General features: G+C 38.9%; 2 non-coding genes across 2 annotated transcripts; one reads left to right on the forward strand and one right to left on the reverse strand.

The window, feature by feature from the left end:
• The first annotated feature begins 3858 nt into the window (after window positions 1–3858).
• LOC112780332 (small nucleolar RNA R71) lies at window positions 3859–3966 on the forward strand. Its single transcript, XR_003191176.1, has one exon. It is a non-coding gene; the product is annotated as a small nucleolar RNA R71 (small nucleolar RNA).
• Window positions 3967–8455: 4489 nt separating this feature from the next.
• LOC112781002 (small nucleolar RNA R71) lies at window positions 8456–8563 on the reverse strand. Its single transcript, XR_003191803.1, has one exon. It is a non-coding gene; the product is annotated as a small nucleolar RNA R71 (small nucleolar RNA).
• Between the last annotated feature and the right edge of the window lie 8749 nt (window positions 8564–17312).

Below are 17312 nucleotides of genomic sequence, written 5' to 3' on the forward strand. Positions count from 1 at the left end.
CTAATTAGAGGTGTCCAGGGTTCTTAAGCACACTCTTCTTTTTGCTTTGGACCTCGACTTTAACCGTTCAGTCTCAAGTTTTCACTTGACACATTCACGCCACAAGCACATGGTTAGGGACAGCTTGGTTTAGCCGCTTAGGCCAGGATTTTATTCCTGTGGGCCCTCCTATCCACTGATGCTCAAAGCCTTGGATCCTTTTTATCACCCTTGCCTTTTGGTTTAAAGGGGTATTGGCTTTTTCTGCTTGCTTTTCTTTTTCTTTCTTTTTCTTTTCTCTCTCTTTTTTTTTTCTGCAAGCTTTGCTATTCACTGCTTTTTCTTGCTTCAAGAATTATTTTTATGATTTTTCAGATTATCAACAACATTTTTCCTTTTCCCATCATTCTTTCAAGAGCCAACAATTTTAACATTTTTTAAACAACAAATTCAAAAATATGCACTGTTCAAGCATTCATTCAGAAAAACAATAGTATTGCCACCACATCAAAATAATTAAACTGTTTTAAAATTTGAAATTCATGCACTTCTTTTTCTTTTTCAATTAAAAACATTTTTCATTTAAAAAAGGTGATGGATTCATTTTCATAGCTTTAAGGCATAGACACTTAGACACTAATGATCATGTAATAAAGACACAAACATAAATAATCATAAGCATAAAAATTTGAAAAACAGGAAAATAAAGAACAAGGAAATTAAAGAACGGGTCCACCTTAGTGATGGCGACTTGTTCTTCCTCTTGAAGATCTTATGGAGTGCTTGAGCTCCTTAATGTCTCTTTCTTGCCTTTGTTGCTCCTCTCTCATGGTTCTTTGGTCTTTCCTAATTTCATGGAAGAGGATGGAATGCTCTTGGTGCTCCACCCTTAGTTGTCCCATGTTGGAACTCAATTCTCCTAGGGAGGTGTTGATTTGCTCCCTCGGACCATTGTAAGCCAATTCTTAGGGTCCGGGTTCACACTTTGATCATGGTTCTTGGTGATCCATGCATTGCCATAGAACTCTTGAACCATTAAGATTCCGACTTGTTGAATGGGATTGGTGAGAACTTCCCAACCTCTTCTTCGGATCTCATGTCAAATCTTCGGATATTCGCCCTTTTTGAGCTTAAAAGGGACCTCGGGGATCACCTTCTTCTTGGCCACAACTTCATAGAAGTGGTCTTGATGCACCCTTGAGAGGAATCTCTCCATCTCCCATGACTCAGAGGTGGAAGCTTTTGCCTTCCCTTTCCTCTTTCTAGAGGTTTCTCTGGCCTTTGGTGCCATTAATGGTTATGGAAAAACAAAAAAGCTTTAGCTTTTACCACACCAAACTTAGAAGGTTGCTCGTCCTTGAGCAAAATAAGAAAAAAGAGAGTAGAAGAAGAAGAAATAGAGGAGATGGAGGGGGCTTAGTGTTTCGGCCAAGGGGGATAGGTAGTGTGTATGTTGTGTGAAAATGAAGGAGTGAAGATGGGTTTATATAGTAGTGGAGAGGGGGGTATAGTTCGGCCATTATGGGTGGGTTTGGGTGGGAAAGTGGTTCGAATTTGAATGGTGAGGTAGGTGGAGTTTTATGAAGGATGGATGTGAGTGGTGAAAAGAATGGTGGGATTTGATAAGTGAGGGGTTTTTGGGGGAAAGGTATTGAGGTGATTGGTGAATGGGTGAAGAAGAGAGAGAGAGGTGGGGTAGGTGGGGATCCTGTGGGGTCTACAGATCCTGAGGTGTCAAGGATTTCTCATCCCTGCACCATGTGGCGTGCAAAACGCCCCTTGCTGCCAATCCTGGCATTAAACGCCAGGCTGCTGCCCATTTCTAGCGTTTAATGCCAGCTTCTTGCCCATTCCTGGCGTTAAACGCCAGTCTGGTGCCCATTTCTGGCGTTAAACGCCCAGAATGGTGCCAGATTAGGCGTTTAATGCCCATTCTGCTACCCTTACTGGCGTTTAAACGCCAGTAAGTTTCTCCTCCAGGGTGTTCTATTTTTCATTCTGTTTTTCCTTCTGTTTTTTGCTTTTTCAATTGTTTTTGTGACTTCACATGATCATCAACCTACAAAAAACATAAAATAACAAAAGAAAATAGAAATTTAACATAGATAATTAAAGATTGGATTGCCTCCCAACAAGCACTTCTTTAATGTCAATAGCTTGACAGTGGGCTCTCATGGAGCCTCACAGATGTTCAGAGCAATGTTGGAATCTCCTAACACCAAACTTAGAGTTTGAATGTGGGGGTTCAACACCAAACTTAAAGTTTGGTTGTGGCCTCCCAACACCAAACTTAGAGTTTGACTGTGGGGGCTCTGTTTGACTCTGTATTGAGAGAAGCTCTTCATGCTTCCTCTCCATGGTGACAGAGGGATATCCTTGAGCTTTAAACACAAGGGAGTCTCCATTCACTTGAATGATCAATTCTCCTCTGTCAACATCAATCACAGCTTTTGCTGTGGCTAGGAAGGGTCTACCAAGGATGATAGATTCATCCATACACTTCCCAGTCTCAAGGATTATGAAATCAGTAGGGATGTAATGGTCTTCAACCTTTACCAAGACATCCTCTACAAGTCCATAAGCCTGTTTCTTTGAATTGTCTGCCATCTCCAGTGAGATTCTTGCAGCTTGTACCTTAATGATCCCTAGCTTCTCCATTACAGAGAGAGGCATAAGGTTTATACTTGACCCCAGGTCACACAGAGCCTTCTCAAAGGTCATGGTGCCTATGTTACAAGGGATTAAGAATTTTCCAGGGTCTTGTCTCTTCAGAGGTAATCTCTGCCTAGTCAAGTCATCCAGTTCTTTGATGAGCAAGGGAGGTTCATCCTCCCAAATCTCATTACCAAATAACTTGGCATTTAGCTTCATGATTGCTCCAAGATACTTAGCAACTTGCTCTTCAGTAACATCTTCATCCTCTTCAGAGGAAGAATACTCATCAGAGCTCATGAATGGCAAAAGTAAATTCAATGGAATCTCTATGGTCTCAGTGTGAGCCTTAGATTCCCATGGTTCCTCATTAGGGAACTCCTTAGAGGTCAGTGAACGTCCATTGAGGTCTTCCTCAGTGGAAATCACTGCCTCTTCCTCCTCTCCAGGTTCGGCCATGTGAGACGTGTTTATAGCCTTGCACTCTCTCTTTGGATTCTCTTCTGTATTGCTTGGGAGAGTACTAGGAGGGAGTTCAGTAATTTTCTTACTCAGCTGACCCACTTGTGCCTCCAAATTTCTAATGGAGGATCTTATTTTAGTCATGAAACTTTGAGTGGTTTTGATTAGGTCAGAGACGGTGGTTGCTAAATTAGAGTAGCTCTATTTAGAATTCTCTGTTTGTTGCTGAGAAGATGATGGAAAAGGCTTGCTATTGCTAAACCTGTTTCTTCTACCATTATTATTGTTGAAACCTTGTTGAGGTCTCTATTGATCCTTCCATGAGAGATTTGGATGATTTCTCCATGAAGGATTATAGGTGTTTTCGTAGGGTTCTCCCATGTAATTCACCTATTCTATTGTTGGGTTCTCAGGATCATAAGCTTCTTCTTTAGAGGAAGCTTCCTTAGTACCGCCTGTTGCTGCTTGCATTTCAGACAGACTCTGAGAAATCATATTGACTTGTTGGGTCAATATTTTATTCTGAGCCAATATGGCATTCAGAGTATCAATCTCAAGAACTCCTTTCTTCTGATTTGTCCCATTATTCACAGGATTCCTTTCAGAAGTGTACATGAATTGGTTATTTGCAACCATTTCAATGAGTTCCTGAGCTTCTGCAGGCGTCTTCTTCAGATGAAGAGATCCTCCAGCAGAGCTATCCAATGACATCTTGGATAGTTCAGACAGACCATCATAGAAAATTCCTATGATACTCCATTCAGAAAGCATGTCAGAAGGACATCTTCTGATTAATTGCTTGTAACTTTCCCAAGCTTCATAGAGGGATTCACCTTCCTTCTGTCTGAAGGTTTGGACTTTCACTCTAAGCTTGCTCAATTTTTGAGGTGGGAAGAACTTTGCCAAGAAGGCATTGACTAGCTTTTCCCAAGAGTTCAGGCTTTCTTTAGGTTGTGAATCCAACCATGTCCTAGCTCTGTCACTTACAGCAAAAGGAAAAAGTATAAGTCTGTAGACTTCAGGGTCAACCCCATTGGTCTTGACAGTGCCACAGATTTGCAAGAATTCAGCTAAGAACTGATGAGGATCTTCCAATGGAAGTCCATGAAACTTGCAATTCTGTTGCATTAGAGAAACTAATTGAGGCTTAATCTCAAAGTTGTTTGCTCCAATGGTAGAGATTGAGATGCTTCTCTGATGGGCGGATAATTTATACGCTTTTTGGCATTGTTTTTAGTATGTTTTTAGTAGAATCTAGTTACTTTTAGGGATGTTTTCATTAGTTTTTATGTTAAATTCACATTTCTGGACTTTACTATGAGTTTGTGTGTTTTTCTGTGATTTCAGGTGTTTTCTGGCTAAAATTGAGGGACTTGAGCAAAAATCAGATTCAGAGGTTAAAGAAGGACTGCTGATGCTGTTGGATTCTGACCTCCCTGCACTCAAAATGGATTTTTTGAAGCTACAGAACTCAAACTGGCGCGCTTCCAATTGCTTTGGGAAGTAGACATCCAGGGCTTTCCAGCAATATATAATAGTCCATACTTTGCCCAAGTTTAGATGATGCAAACTGGCGTTCAACGCCAGCTCTCTACCCAATTCTGGCGTCCAGCGCCAGAAACAAGTTGCAAAGTGGAGTTCAACGCCCAAACTGGCACAAAACCTAGCGTTCAACTCCAAGAATGACCTCTCCACGTGTAGACTTCAAGCTCTGCCCAAGCACACATCAAGTGGGCCCCGGAAGTGGATTTATGCATCAATTACTTACTTCTGTAAACCCTAGTAGCTAGTTTATTATAAATAGGACCTTTTACTATTGTATTAGACATCTTTTGGATCATCTTTTGGATCATCTTTGGATTATCTTTTGATCTATTGATCACGTTTGGGGGCTGGCCATTCGGCCATGCCTGGACCTTCATTACTTATGTATTTTCAACGGTAGAGTTTCTGCACTCCATAGATTAAGGTGTGGGGCTCTGCTGTTCCTCAAAGATTAATGCAAAGTACTACTATTTTCTATTCAATTCATCTTATTTCGCTTCTAAGATATTCATTCGCACTTCAACCTGAATGTGATGAACGTGACAATCATCATCATTCCCTATGAACGCGTGCCTAACAACCACTTCCGTTCTACATTAGATTGAATGAGTATCTCTTAGATCTCTTAATCAGAATCTTCGTGGTATAAGATAGATTGATGGCAGCATTCATGAGAGTCCGGAAAGTCTAAACCTTATCCGTGGTATTCCGAGTAGGACTCTGGGATTGAATGACTGTGACGAACTCCAAACTCGCGAGTGCTGGGCGTAGTGACAGACGTAAAAGGATAGTAAATTCTATTCCAGTATGATCAAGAACCTCCAAGATGATTAGCCATGCAGTGACAGCGCATCGGACCATTTTCACAGAGAGGAATAGGATGCAACCAACGACAAGGGTGATGCCTCCAGACGATTAGCCGTGCTGTGACAGTGCATTTGGACCATTTTCCCGAGAGGATTGAAAGTAGCCATTGGCACCGGTGACATCCTTACACAAAGCCAGCCATAGAAAGGAGTAAGACTGATTGGATGAAGACAGCAGGAAAGCAGAGGTTCAGAGGAATGAATGCATCTCCATACGCTTATCTGAAATTCTCACCAATGATTTACATAAGTATTTCTTTCCTTATTTTAGTATTAATTTTTGAAAACTCCATAACTATTTTATATCCGCCTGACTGAGATCTACAAGGTGACCATAGCTTGCTTTATACCAACAATCTCCGTGGGATCGACCCTTACTCACGTAAGGTTTATTACTTGGACGACCCAGTGCACTTACTGGTTAGTTATGCAAAGTTGTGAAGATATATTTAGACCATGGTTCTGTGCATCCATTTGTAGTGCCATCGCCAGGGAATCAATTTCGAACAATAATTCACAACCTGAGTAACAATTTCGCATACCAAGTTTTTGGCGCCGTTGCCGGGGATTGTTCGAGTTTGGACAACTGACGGTTCATCTTGTTGCTCAGATCAGGTAATTTTCTTTTTGTTTTATTTTCAAAAAATTTTCAAAATTCTTTCAAAAATTTCTCCTTTGTTTTCGAAAAAAAATGTTTTTAAAATATATTTTTCTTCAAAATATTTAAGAATGAATTCTAGTGTTTCATGAGGCATGTTGAAGCCTGACTAGCTATAAAGCCATGTCCAAATTCTTTTGGACTGAGGCTTCCAAACCATCAGTATAGAGGCAAGTTACTTTGATAAATAATGAGCAGTATATTCTCTGATGTTATATGCTAAAGCTTGGCTGGCTATTAAGCCATGCCTAACCCTCAGATTGGAGCTTTAGACTAAGAATGCTAGATTCCTGGAATTCATATTAAAAATTTTGGAATCCTTATTTTTGTTTTTCAAATAATTTTCAAAAAAATACAAAAAAATTAGAAAATCATAAAAATCAAAAATATTTTTTGTGTTTCTTGTTTGAGTCTTGAGTCATGTTATAAGTTTGGTGTCAATTGCATGTTCATCTTGCATTTTTCGAAAAAATTCATGCATTCATAGTGTTCTTCATGATCTTCAAGTTGTTCTTGGTAAGTCTTCTTGTTTGATCTTTGCATTTGCATGTTTTGTGTCTTTTCTTGTTTTTCATATGCATTCCTGAATTCTTTATGTCTAAACATTAAAGAATTCTAAGTTTGGTGTCTTGCATATTTTCTTTGCATTAAAACTTTTTTCAAAAAATATGTTCTTGATGTTCATCATGATCTTCATAGTGTTCTTGGTGTTCATCTTGACATTCATAGCATTCTTGCATGCATTCATTGTTTTGATCCATAACTTTCATGCATTGCATCATTTTTCTTGTTTTTCTCTCTTATCATAAAAATTCAAAAATAAAAAAAAATATCTTTCCCTTTTTCTCTCTTAAAATTTCAAAAATTAGATTTGACTTTTTCAAAAAATTTTAAAATCTAGTTGTTTTTATAAGTCAAATCAAATTTTCAATTAAAAAAAAATCTTATCTTTTTCAAAATCTTTTTCAAAGATCAAATCTTTTTTTCAATTTTTTTAGTTATTTTCGAAAATTTCAAAAATATTTTTCAAAAATCTTTTTATTAATTTTACATCATATTTTCGAAAATAACATCATCAATTAATGTTTTGATTCAAAAATTTCAAGTTTGTTACTTACTTGTTAAGAAAGATTCAAACTTGAAGTTCTAGAATCATATCTTGTGATTTCTTGTGAATCAAGTCATTAATTGAGATTTTAAAAATCAAATCTTTTTCAAAAACTAATTTCTATCATATCTTTTCAAAAATATCTTCTTATCTTACCTTTTTCAAAAAAGTGATTGCAAAATATCTTTTCTAACCTCCTAACTTCTTATCTTTTCAAAATTTGTTTCAACTAACTAACTAACTTTTTGTTTGTTTCTTACCTTTTTCAAAACTACCTAACTAACTCTCTCTCTAATTTTCGAAAAAATCTTCCCTCTTTTTCAAAATTTCTTTTTAATTAGACTGATTATTTTATTTTTTATTTGAATTTTCGAAAAACTACTAACCTTTTTCAAAAACTATTTTCGAAAATCACTAACTCTTTTTCAAAAATTATTTTCGAAAATTCTCTCCTCCTCTCATCCCCTTCTATTTATTTATTCATCTACTAACACTTCTCTTCATCTCACATCTCTGCTCCTATCATCACCTTTGTGTTTGGATTCTTCATTCTTCTTCACCCCTATTCCTTTTCTTCTTCTACTAACAATAAGGAACCTCTTTACTGTGACATAGAGGATTCCTCTTCTTTTCTTTTTCTCTTCTCTTTCTTATGAGCAGGGACAAAGAAAAAGGCATTCTTGTTGAAGCTGATCCAAAACCTGAAAGGACTCTGAAGAGAAAACTAAGAGAAGCTAAATTACAACAATCCAGAGATAACCTTATTGAAAATTTTGAACAAGTAAAGGAGATGGCAGCCGAACCCAACAACAATAATGCAAGGAGAATGCTTGGTGACTTTACTGCACCTAATTCCAATTTACATGGAAGAAGCATCTCCATTCCTACCATTGGAGCAAACAATTTTGGGCTGAAACCTCAGCTAGTTTCTCTGATGCAGCAGAACTGCAAGTTTCATGGACTTCCATCTGAAGATCCTTTTCAGTTCTTAACTGAATTCTTGCAGATCTGTGATACTGTTAAGACTAATGGAGTAGATCAGTCTACAGGCTCATGCTTTTCCCTTTTGCTGTAAGAGACAGAGCTAGAATATGGTTGGACTCTCAACCCAAAGACAGCCTGAACTCTTGGGATAAGCTGGTCACGGCTTTCTTAGCCAAGTTCTTTCCTCCTCAAAAGCTGAGCAAGCTTAGAGCTGATGTTCAAACCTTCAGACAGAAAGAAGGTGAATCCCTCTATGAAGCTTGGGAAAGATACAAGCAGCTGACCAAAAAGTGTCCTTCTGACATGCTTTCAGAATGGACCATCCTGGATATATTCTATGATGGTTTATCTGAGCTATCAAAGATGTCATTGGATACTTCTGCAGGTGGATCCATTCACCTAAAGAAAACTCCTGCAAGAAGCTCAAGAACTCATTGACATGGTTGCTAATAACCAGTTTATGTACACTTCTGAGAGGAATCCTGTGAGTAATGGGACGCCTATGAAGAAGGGAGTTCTTGAAATTGATACTCTGAATGCCATATTGGCTCAGAATAAAATATTGACTCAGCAAGTCAATATGATTTCTCAGAGTCTGAATGGAATGCAAGCTGCATCCAACAGTACTCAAGAGGCATCTTCTGAGGAAGAAGCTTATGATCCTGAGAACCCTGCAATAGCAGAGTTAAAATACATGGGTGAACCATATGGAAACACCTACAATCCATCATGGAGAAATCACCCAAATCTCTCATGGAAGGATCAAAAGCCTCAACAAGGCTTTAATAATGGTGGAAAAAATAGGTTTAGCAATAGCAAGCCTTCTCCATCATCCACTCAGCAACAGACAGAGAATTCTGAGCAGAATCCATCTAGCTTAGCAAATTTAGTCTCTGATCTATCTAAGGCCACTGTGAGTTTCATGAATGAAACAAGGTCTTCCATTAGAAATTTGGAAGCACAAGTGGGCCAGCTGAGTAAAAGGATCACTGAAATCCCTCCTAGTACTCTCCCAAGCAATACAGAAGAGAATCCAAAAGGAGAGTGCAAGGCCATTGAATTAATTACCATGGCCGAACCCACAAGAGAGGAGAAGGACGTGAATCCAATGGAAGAAGACCTCCTGGGACGTCCAGTGATCAATAAGGAGCTTCCCTCTGAGGAATCTAAGGAATCTGAGACTCATCTAGAGACCATAGAGATTCCATTGAACCTCCTTATGCCATTCATGAGCTCTGATGAGTATTCCTCTTCTGAAGAGAATGAGGATGTTACTGAAGAGCAAGCTGCCAAGTTCCTTGGTGCAATCATGAAGCTAAATGCCAAATTATTTGGTATTGAAACTTGGGAAGATGAACCTCCCTTGTTCACCAATGAACTAAGTGATCTGGATCAACTGACATTGCCTCAGAAGAGACAGGATCCTAGAAAGTTCATAATACCTTGTACCATAGGCACCATGATCTTTAAGGCTCTGTGTGACCTTGGTTCAGGAATAAACCTCATGCCCCTCTCTGTAATAGAGAAACTGGAAATCTATGGGGTGCAAGCTGCTAAAATCTCATTAGAGATGGCAGACAATTCAAGAAAACAGGCTTATGGACAAGTAGAGGACGTGTTAGTAAAGGTTGAAGGCCTTTACATCCCTGCTGATTTCATAGTCCCGGATACTGGAAAGGAAGAGGATGAATCCATCATCCTAGGAAGACCTTTCCTAGCCACAGCAAGAGCTATGATTGATGTGGACAGAGGAAAATTGATCCTTCAATTAAATAAGGACAACCTTGTGTTTACAACTCAAGGATCTCTCTCTGCATCCATGGAGAGGAAGCAGAAAAAGCTTCTCTCAAAGCAGAGTCAACCAAAGTCCCCACAGTCAAACTCTAAGTTTGGTGTTGGGAGGCCACAACCAAACTCTAAGTTTGGTGTCAAACCCCTATATCCAAACTCTAAGTTTGGTATTGGGAGGTCTCAACAAAGCTCTACACATCTGTGAGGCTCCATGAGAGCCCACTGTCAAGCTATTGACATTAAAGAAGCGCTTGTTGGGAGGCAACCCAATGTTTATTTATCTAATTTTATTTTTGTTTTTCATGTTTTCTTAGGTTCATGATCATGTGAAGTCACAAAATAAACAAAAAATTTAGAAACAGAATCAAAAACAGCGGAAGAAAAATCACACCCTGGAGGAAGCACCTGTCTGGCGTTCAACGCCAGAACAGAGCATGGTTCTGGCGCTGAACGCCCAAAATGGGCAGTATCTGGGCACTGAACGCCCAAAATGGGCAGCATCTGGGCGCTGAACGCCAGAATTGCACCCTAGAGAAGAGCTGGCGCTGAACGCCCAGAACAATCATGGTTCTGGCGTTCATCGCCAGAAATGGGCAACAAATGGGCGTTGAACGCCCAAAATGGGCACCAACCTGGCGCTGAACGCCCAGAGTTGTGTGCAAGGGCATTTTACATGCCTAATATGGTGCAAGGTTGTAAATCCTTGAACACCTCAGGATCTGTGGACCCCACAGGATCATCTCAGGATCTGTGGACCCCACAGGATCATCTCAGGATCTGTGGACCCCACAGGATCCCCACCTACCTCCACTCACTCTCTTCTCTCCTCAATCATCCTCTATTCCCAATAAACACTCTTCTCCAAAACCCTTCACCTATCACCTCCATCTCTCTTCCCTATTAACCCTTCACCACTCACATCCACCCACTCTTCCCCATAAACCTACCCAATAAACTCCACCTACCTTCAAAATTCAAATAAATTTCCCACCCAAACCCACCCATATGGCCTAAATTTAAACCCCCCTCCCTTCCCTATATATAGCCCTCCATTCTTCCTCATTTTCACACAACACAACCCTCTCTTCTCTTCTTGGCCGAACCACACCTTCCCCCTCTTCTCCATATTTTCTTCTTCTTCTTCGTATTATTCTTTCTTCTCTTGCTCGAGGACGAGCAATATTCTAAGTTTGGTGTGGTAAAAGCATAAGCTTTTTGTTTTTCTATTACCATTGATGGCACCCAAGACCGGAGAATCCTCTAGAAAAGGGAAAGGGAAGACAAAAACTTCCACCTCCGAGTCATGGGAGATGGAAAGATTCATCTCCAAAGCTCATCAAGACCACTTCTATGATGTTGTGGCCAAGAAGAAGGTGATCCCCGAGGTCCCTTTCAAACTCAAAAGAAATGAGTATCCGGAGATCCGACATGAAATTCAAAGAAGAAGTTGGGAAGTTCTAACAAATCCCATCCAACAAGTCAGCATCCTAATGGTTCAAGAGTTCTATGCCAATGCATGGATCACCAAGAACCATGATCAAAGTAAGAACCCGGATCCAAAGAACTATGTTACAATGGTTCGGGGGAAATACTTGGATTTTAGTCCGGAAAATGTGAGGTTGGCGTTTAACTTGCCTATGATGCAAGGAGATGAACGCCCCTACACTAGAAGGGTCAACTTTAATCAAAGGTTGGACCAAGTCCTCATGGACATATGTGTGGAAGGAGCTCAATGGAAGATTGACTCCAAAGGCAAGTCGGTTCAACTAAGAAGATTGGACCTCAAGCCTGTGGCTAGAGGATGGTTGGAGTTCATCCAACGCTACATCATCCCCACTAGCAACCGATCTGAAGTTACTGTGGATCGGGCCATCATGATCCATAGCATCATTATTGGAGAAGAAGTAGAGGTTCATGAAGTCATCTCCCTTGAACTCTACAAAATAGCCGAAAAGCCCTCTCCTGGGGCAAGGCTAGCTTTTCCTCATCTTATCTGCCATCTATGTTACTCAGCTGGAGCTTCCATAGAAGGAGACATTCACATTGAGGAAGAGAAGCCCGTCACTAAGAAAAAGATGGAGCAAGCAAGAGAGCCCATTCATGGAGCTCAAGAGGCGCAGGAAGCTCATCACCATGAGATCCCGGGATGCCTCATATGCATTTTCCTCCACAAAACTATTAGGAGCAAATCAACACCTCCCTAGGAGAATTAAGTTCCAACATGGGACAACTAAGGGTGGAACATCAAGAGCACTCCATCATCCTTCATGAAATAAGAGAAGATCAAAAAGCAATGAGGGAGGAGCAACAAAGACAAGGAAGAGACATAGAAGAGCTCAAGGACATCATTGGTTCCTCAAGAAGGAAACGCCACCATCACTAAGGTGGACTCATTCCTTGTTCTTACTTTCTCTGTTTTTCGTTTTCTCTATGTTAAGTGCTTATCTATGTTTATGTCTTCATTACATGATCATTAGTAGTTAGTAACTTTGTCTTAAAATTATGAATGTCCTATGAATCCATCACCTCTCTTAAATAAAAAATGTTTTAATTCAAAAGAACAAGAAGTACATGAGTTTTGAATTTATCCTTGAACTTAGCTTAATTATATTGATGTGGTGACAATGCTTCTTGTTTTCTGAATGTATGCTTGAACAGTGCATATGTCTTTTGAAGTTGTTTAAGAATGTTAAATATGTTGGCTCTTGAAAGAATGATGACTAGGAGACATGTTATTTGATAATCTGAAAAATCATAAAAATGATTCTTGAAGCAAAAAAAAGCAGCAAAGAACAAAGCTTGTAGAAAAAAAATAAATAAAATAGGCGAAAAAAAATAGAAAGGAAAAAAAAAAGCAAGCAAAAAAAGCCAAAAGCTCTTAAAACCAAGAGGCAAGAGCAAAAAGCCAATAACCCTTAAAACCAAAAGGCAAGGGCAGATAAAAAGGATCCCAAGGCTTTGAGCATCAGTGGATAGGAGGGCCTAAAGGAATAAAATCCTGGTCTAAGCGGCTAAACCGAGCTGTCCCTAACCATGTGCTTGTGGCGTGTAGGTGTCAAGTGAAAACTTGAGACTGAGCGGTTAAAGTCAAGGTCCAAAGCAAAAAAAGAGTGTGCTTAAGAACCCTGGACACCTCTAATTGGGGACTTTATCAAAGCTGAGTCACAATCTGAAAAGGTTCACCCAATTATGTGTCTGTGGCATTTATGTATCCAGTGGTAATACTGGAAAACAAAGTGCTTAGGGCCACGGCCAAGACTCATAAAATAGCTGTGTTCAAGAATCATCATACTGAACTAGGAGAGTCAATAACACTATCTAAACTCTGAGTTCCTATAGAAGCCAATCATTCTGAACTTCAATGGATAAAGTGAGATGCCAAAACTATTCAAGAGGCAAAAAGCTACAAGTCCCGCTCATCTGATTGGAGCTATGTTTCATTGATAGTTTGGAATTTATAGTATATTTTCTTCTTTTTATCCTATTTGCTTTTCAGTTGCTTGGGGACAAGCAACAATTTAAGTTTGGTGTTGTGATGGGCGGATAATTTATACGCTTTTTGGCATTATTTTTAGTATATTTTTAGTAGAATCTAGTTACTTTTAGGGATGTTTTCATTAGTTTTTATGTTAAATTCACATTTCTGGACTTTACTATGAGTTTTTGTATTTTTCTGTGATTTCAGGTATTTTCTGGCTGAAATTGAGGGACTTGAGCAAAAATCAGATTCAGAGGTTGAGAAGGACTGCTGATGCTGTTAGATTCTGACCTCCCTACACTCAAAATGGATTTTTTGAAGCTACAGAACTCAAAATGGCGCGCTTCCAATTGCATTGGAAAGTAGACATCCAGGGCTTTCCAGCAATATATAATAGTCCATACTTTGCCAAAGTTTAGACGATACAAACTGGCGTTCAACGCCAGCTCTCTGCCCAATTCTGGCGTCCAGCGCCAGAAACAAGTTACAAAGTGGAGTTCAACGCCCAAACTGGCACAAAAGCTGGCGTTCAACTCCAAGAATGACCTCTCCATGTGTAGACTTCAAGCTCAGCCCAAGCACACACCAAGTGGGCCCCGGAAGTAGATTTATGCATCAATTACTTACTTCTATAAACCCTAGTAGCTAGTTTATTATAAATAGGACCTTTTACTATTGTATTAGACATCTTTTGGATCATATTTTGGATCATCTTTGGATTATCTTTTAATCTATTGATCACGTTTGGGGGCTGGCCATTCGGCCATGCCTGGACCTTCATTACTTATGTATTTTCAACGGTAGAGTTTCTGCACTCCATAGATTAAGGTGTGGGGCTCTGCTATTCCTCAAAGATTAATGCAAAGTACTACTGTTTTCTATTCAATTCATCTTATTTCGCTTCTAAGATATTCATTCGCACTTCAACCTGAATGTGATGAACGTGACAATCATCATCATTCCCTATGAATGCGTGCCTGACAACCACTTCCGTTCTACATTAGATTGAATGAGTATCTCTTAGATCTCTTAATCAGAATCTTTGTGGTATAAGCTAGATTGATGGCGGCATTCATGAGAGTCCGGAAAGTCTAAACCTTGTCCGTGGTATTCCGAGTAGGACTCTGGGATTGAATGACTGTGACGAACTCCAAACTCGCGAGTGCTGGGCGTAGTGACAGACGCAAAAGGATAGTAAATTCTATTCCAGTATGATTGAGAACCTCCAAGATGATTAGCCATGCAGTGACAGCGCATCGGACCATTTTCACAGAGAGGAATAAGATGCAACCAACGACAAGGGTGATGCCTCCAGACGATTAGCCGTGCTGTGACAGAGCATTTGGACCATTTTCCCGAGAGGATTGAAAGTAGCCATTGGCACCGGTGACATCCTTACACAAAGCCAGCCATAGAAAGGAGTAAGACTGATTGGATGAAGACAGCAGGAAAGCAGAGGTTCAGAGGAATGAATGCATCTCCATACTCTTATTTGAAATTCTCACCAATGATTTACATAAGTATTTCTATCCTTATTTTAGTATTATTTTTCGAAAACTCCATAACTATTTTATATCCGCCTGACTGAGATCTACAAGGTGACCATAGCTTGCTTCATACCAACAATCTCCGTGGGATCGACCCTTACTCACGTAAGGTTTATTACTTGGACGACCCAGTGCACTTGCTGGTTAGTTATGCGAAGTTGTGAAGATATGTTTAGACCATGGTTCTGTGCATCCGTTTGTGGTGCCATCGCCAGGGAATCAATTTCGAATAATAATTCACAACCTGAGTAACAATTTCGCATACCATTCTCCCATAGAAGTCGGGAGTAGGTGCAGTAAAGTCACCAAGCACCTTCCTTGCATTGTTGGCATTATTGTTTTCGGCTGCCATGGTTTCTTCTTCCTTGAAAAGCTCTGTTAGGCCCTCTAAAGAGAGATGTTCTTTAGCTTCTCTTAGCTTTCTCTTCAAGGTCCTTTCAGGTTCAGGATAAGCTTGAACAAGTATGCCTATATCTTTGTTCCTGCTCATATGAAAGAGAAGAGAACAAGAAAGTAGGGAATCCTCTATGTCACAGTATAGAGATTTCTTGAGGTGTCAGAGGAAAAGAAGAATAGAAGGAGGAGGTAGATGGAAGAGAATTCGAACATATAAAGAAGGAGGGAGTTCGAATTGTACCTTGAGGAGGAGTGTTAGTCCTTTAAATAGAAGGATGTGAGAAGAGGGGAAGAATTTTTGAAAACTAATTAAAAGATTTGAAATAATTAAAAGAAATTTGAAAAAAATTGATTGAGATTTTCAAAAATTAATATTAGGAAAGAAATTAAGTGATATTTGAAAAAGATTTTGAAATTAGAAATCAAAAAGATGTGATTGAGAGTTAATTTTGAAAAAGATGTGATTGAAAAGATATGATTGAGAAGATATGATTGAAAATCAAACTAAAAAGAGAAAGTTTTAAAATTAAAGTTGATTTACTTGACTAACAAGAAATTAGAAGATATGATTCTAGAATTAAAACTTTTGATCCTTTCTTAATAGGCAAGTAACAACTAGAAAATTTTGAAGTAAATCATTAATTATAACAAGGATTTTCGAAAATAGTAATAAATAAAAAATGGAAAGAAATTGATTTTGAAGAGATATGATTGAAAAGATATGATTTGAAAAAGATTTGATTTTGAAAAATTATGAAGATTTGAAAACAATTCTAAATTAAAAACAAAATCTTCCCTCTAGTGTCGTCCTGGCGTTAAACGCCCAGAATGGCATCCATTCTGGCGTTTAACGCCCAAAATTCTACCTTTTTGGGCGTTAAATGCCCAGCCAGGTACCTTGGCTGGCGTTTAAACGCCAGTTTTCCTTCTTCACTGGGCGTTTTGAACGCCCAGCTTTTTTTGTTTGATTCCTCTGCTGAATGTTCTGAATCTTCAATTCTCTGTATTATTAGCTTGAAAAGACATAGTTTTGAAAATATTTTTGAATTTTTGATGATGAGAAACAATAAAAAATGTAACTAAGATCAAATAAACAATGCATGCAGGACACCAAACTTAAAGATCAGAGCAATATTGCATATGAGAAACAATATTTTTGAGAATGCATATGAGAAACAATGAAACACACAAAACAAGAGAATTTAAAGATCAGAGCAATGAAATCATCAAGAACAACTTGAAGATTAATGAAGAACATATTGCATGTTTTCGAAAAATGCAAGAAGAATGCAATTTACACTAAACTTAAAAATTGATACTAGACTCAAACAAGAAATATAAAATATTTTTTATTTTTATGATTTTATAAATTTTTTTTATTTTCGAAACTTATATGGAAAAGAAAATAAAGGGATTCAAAACTTTTAATAAGAATTCCAGGAATCATGCAATGTTAGTCTAAAGCTTCAGTCTAAAAAGATTAGACATGTTTGGCCAAGCTTCAGCAGGACATTACATTCAGCAGCTAAATTGATGAGAATCAATCAGCTTTTGTGATGATAAGAGCATCACCTTGAAACTCTAGAATTCATTCTTAAAAATTCTGAAAAATAAAAAGAAAAGTACCTAATCTAAGCAACAAGATGAACCGTCAGTTGTCCAAACTCGAACAATCCCCGGCAACGGCGCCAAAAACTTGGTGCACGAAATTGTGATCATCAACAATGGCGCCAAAGGACTTGGAGCTCTCAAACGTGAATCACACTTTCTCACAATTCCGCACAACTAACCAGCAAGTGCACTGGGTCGTCCAAGTAATAAACCTTACGTGAGTAAGGGTCGATCC

The sequence above is a fragment of the Arachis hypogaea genome, chromosome 19, assembly GCF_003086295.3.
Source record: "Arachis hypogaea cultivar Tifrunner chromosome 19, arahy.Tifrunner.gnm2.J5K5, whole genome shotgun sequence".
Lineage (NCBI taxonomy): Eukaryota > Viridiplantae > Streptophyta > Magnoliopsida > Fabales > Fabaceae > Arachis > Arachis hypogaea.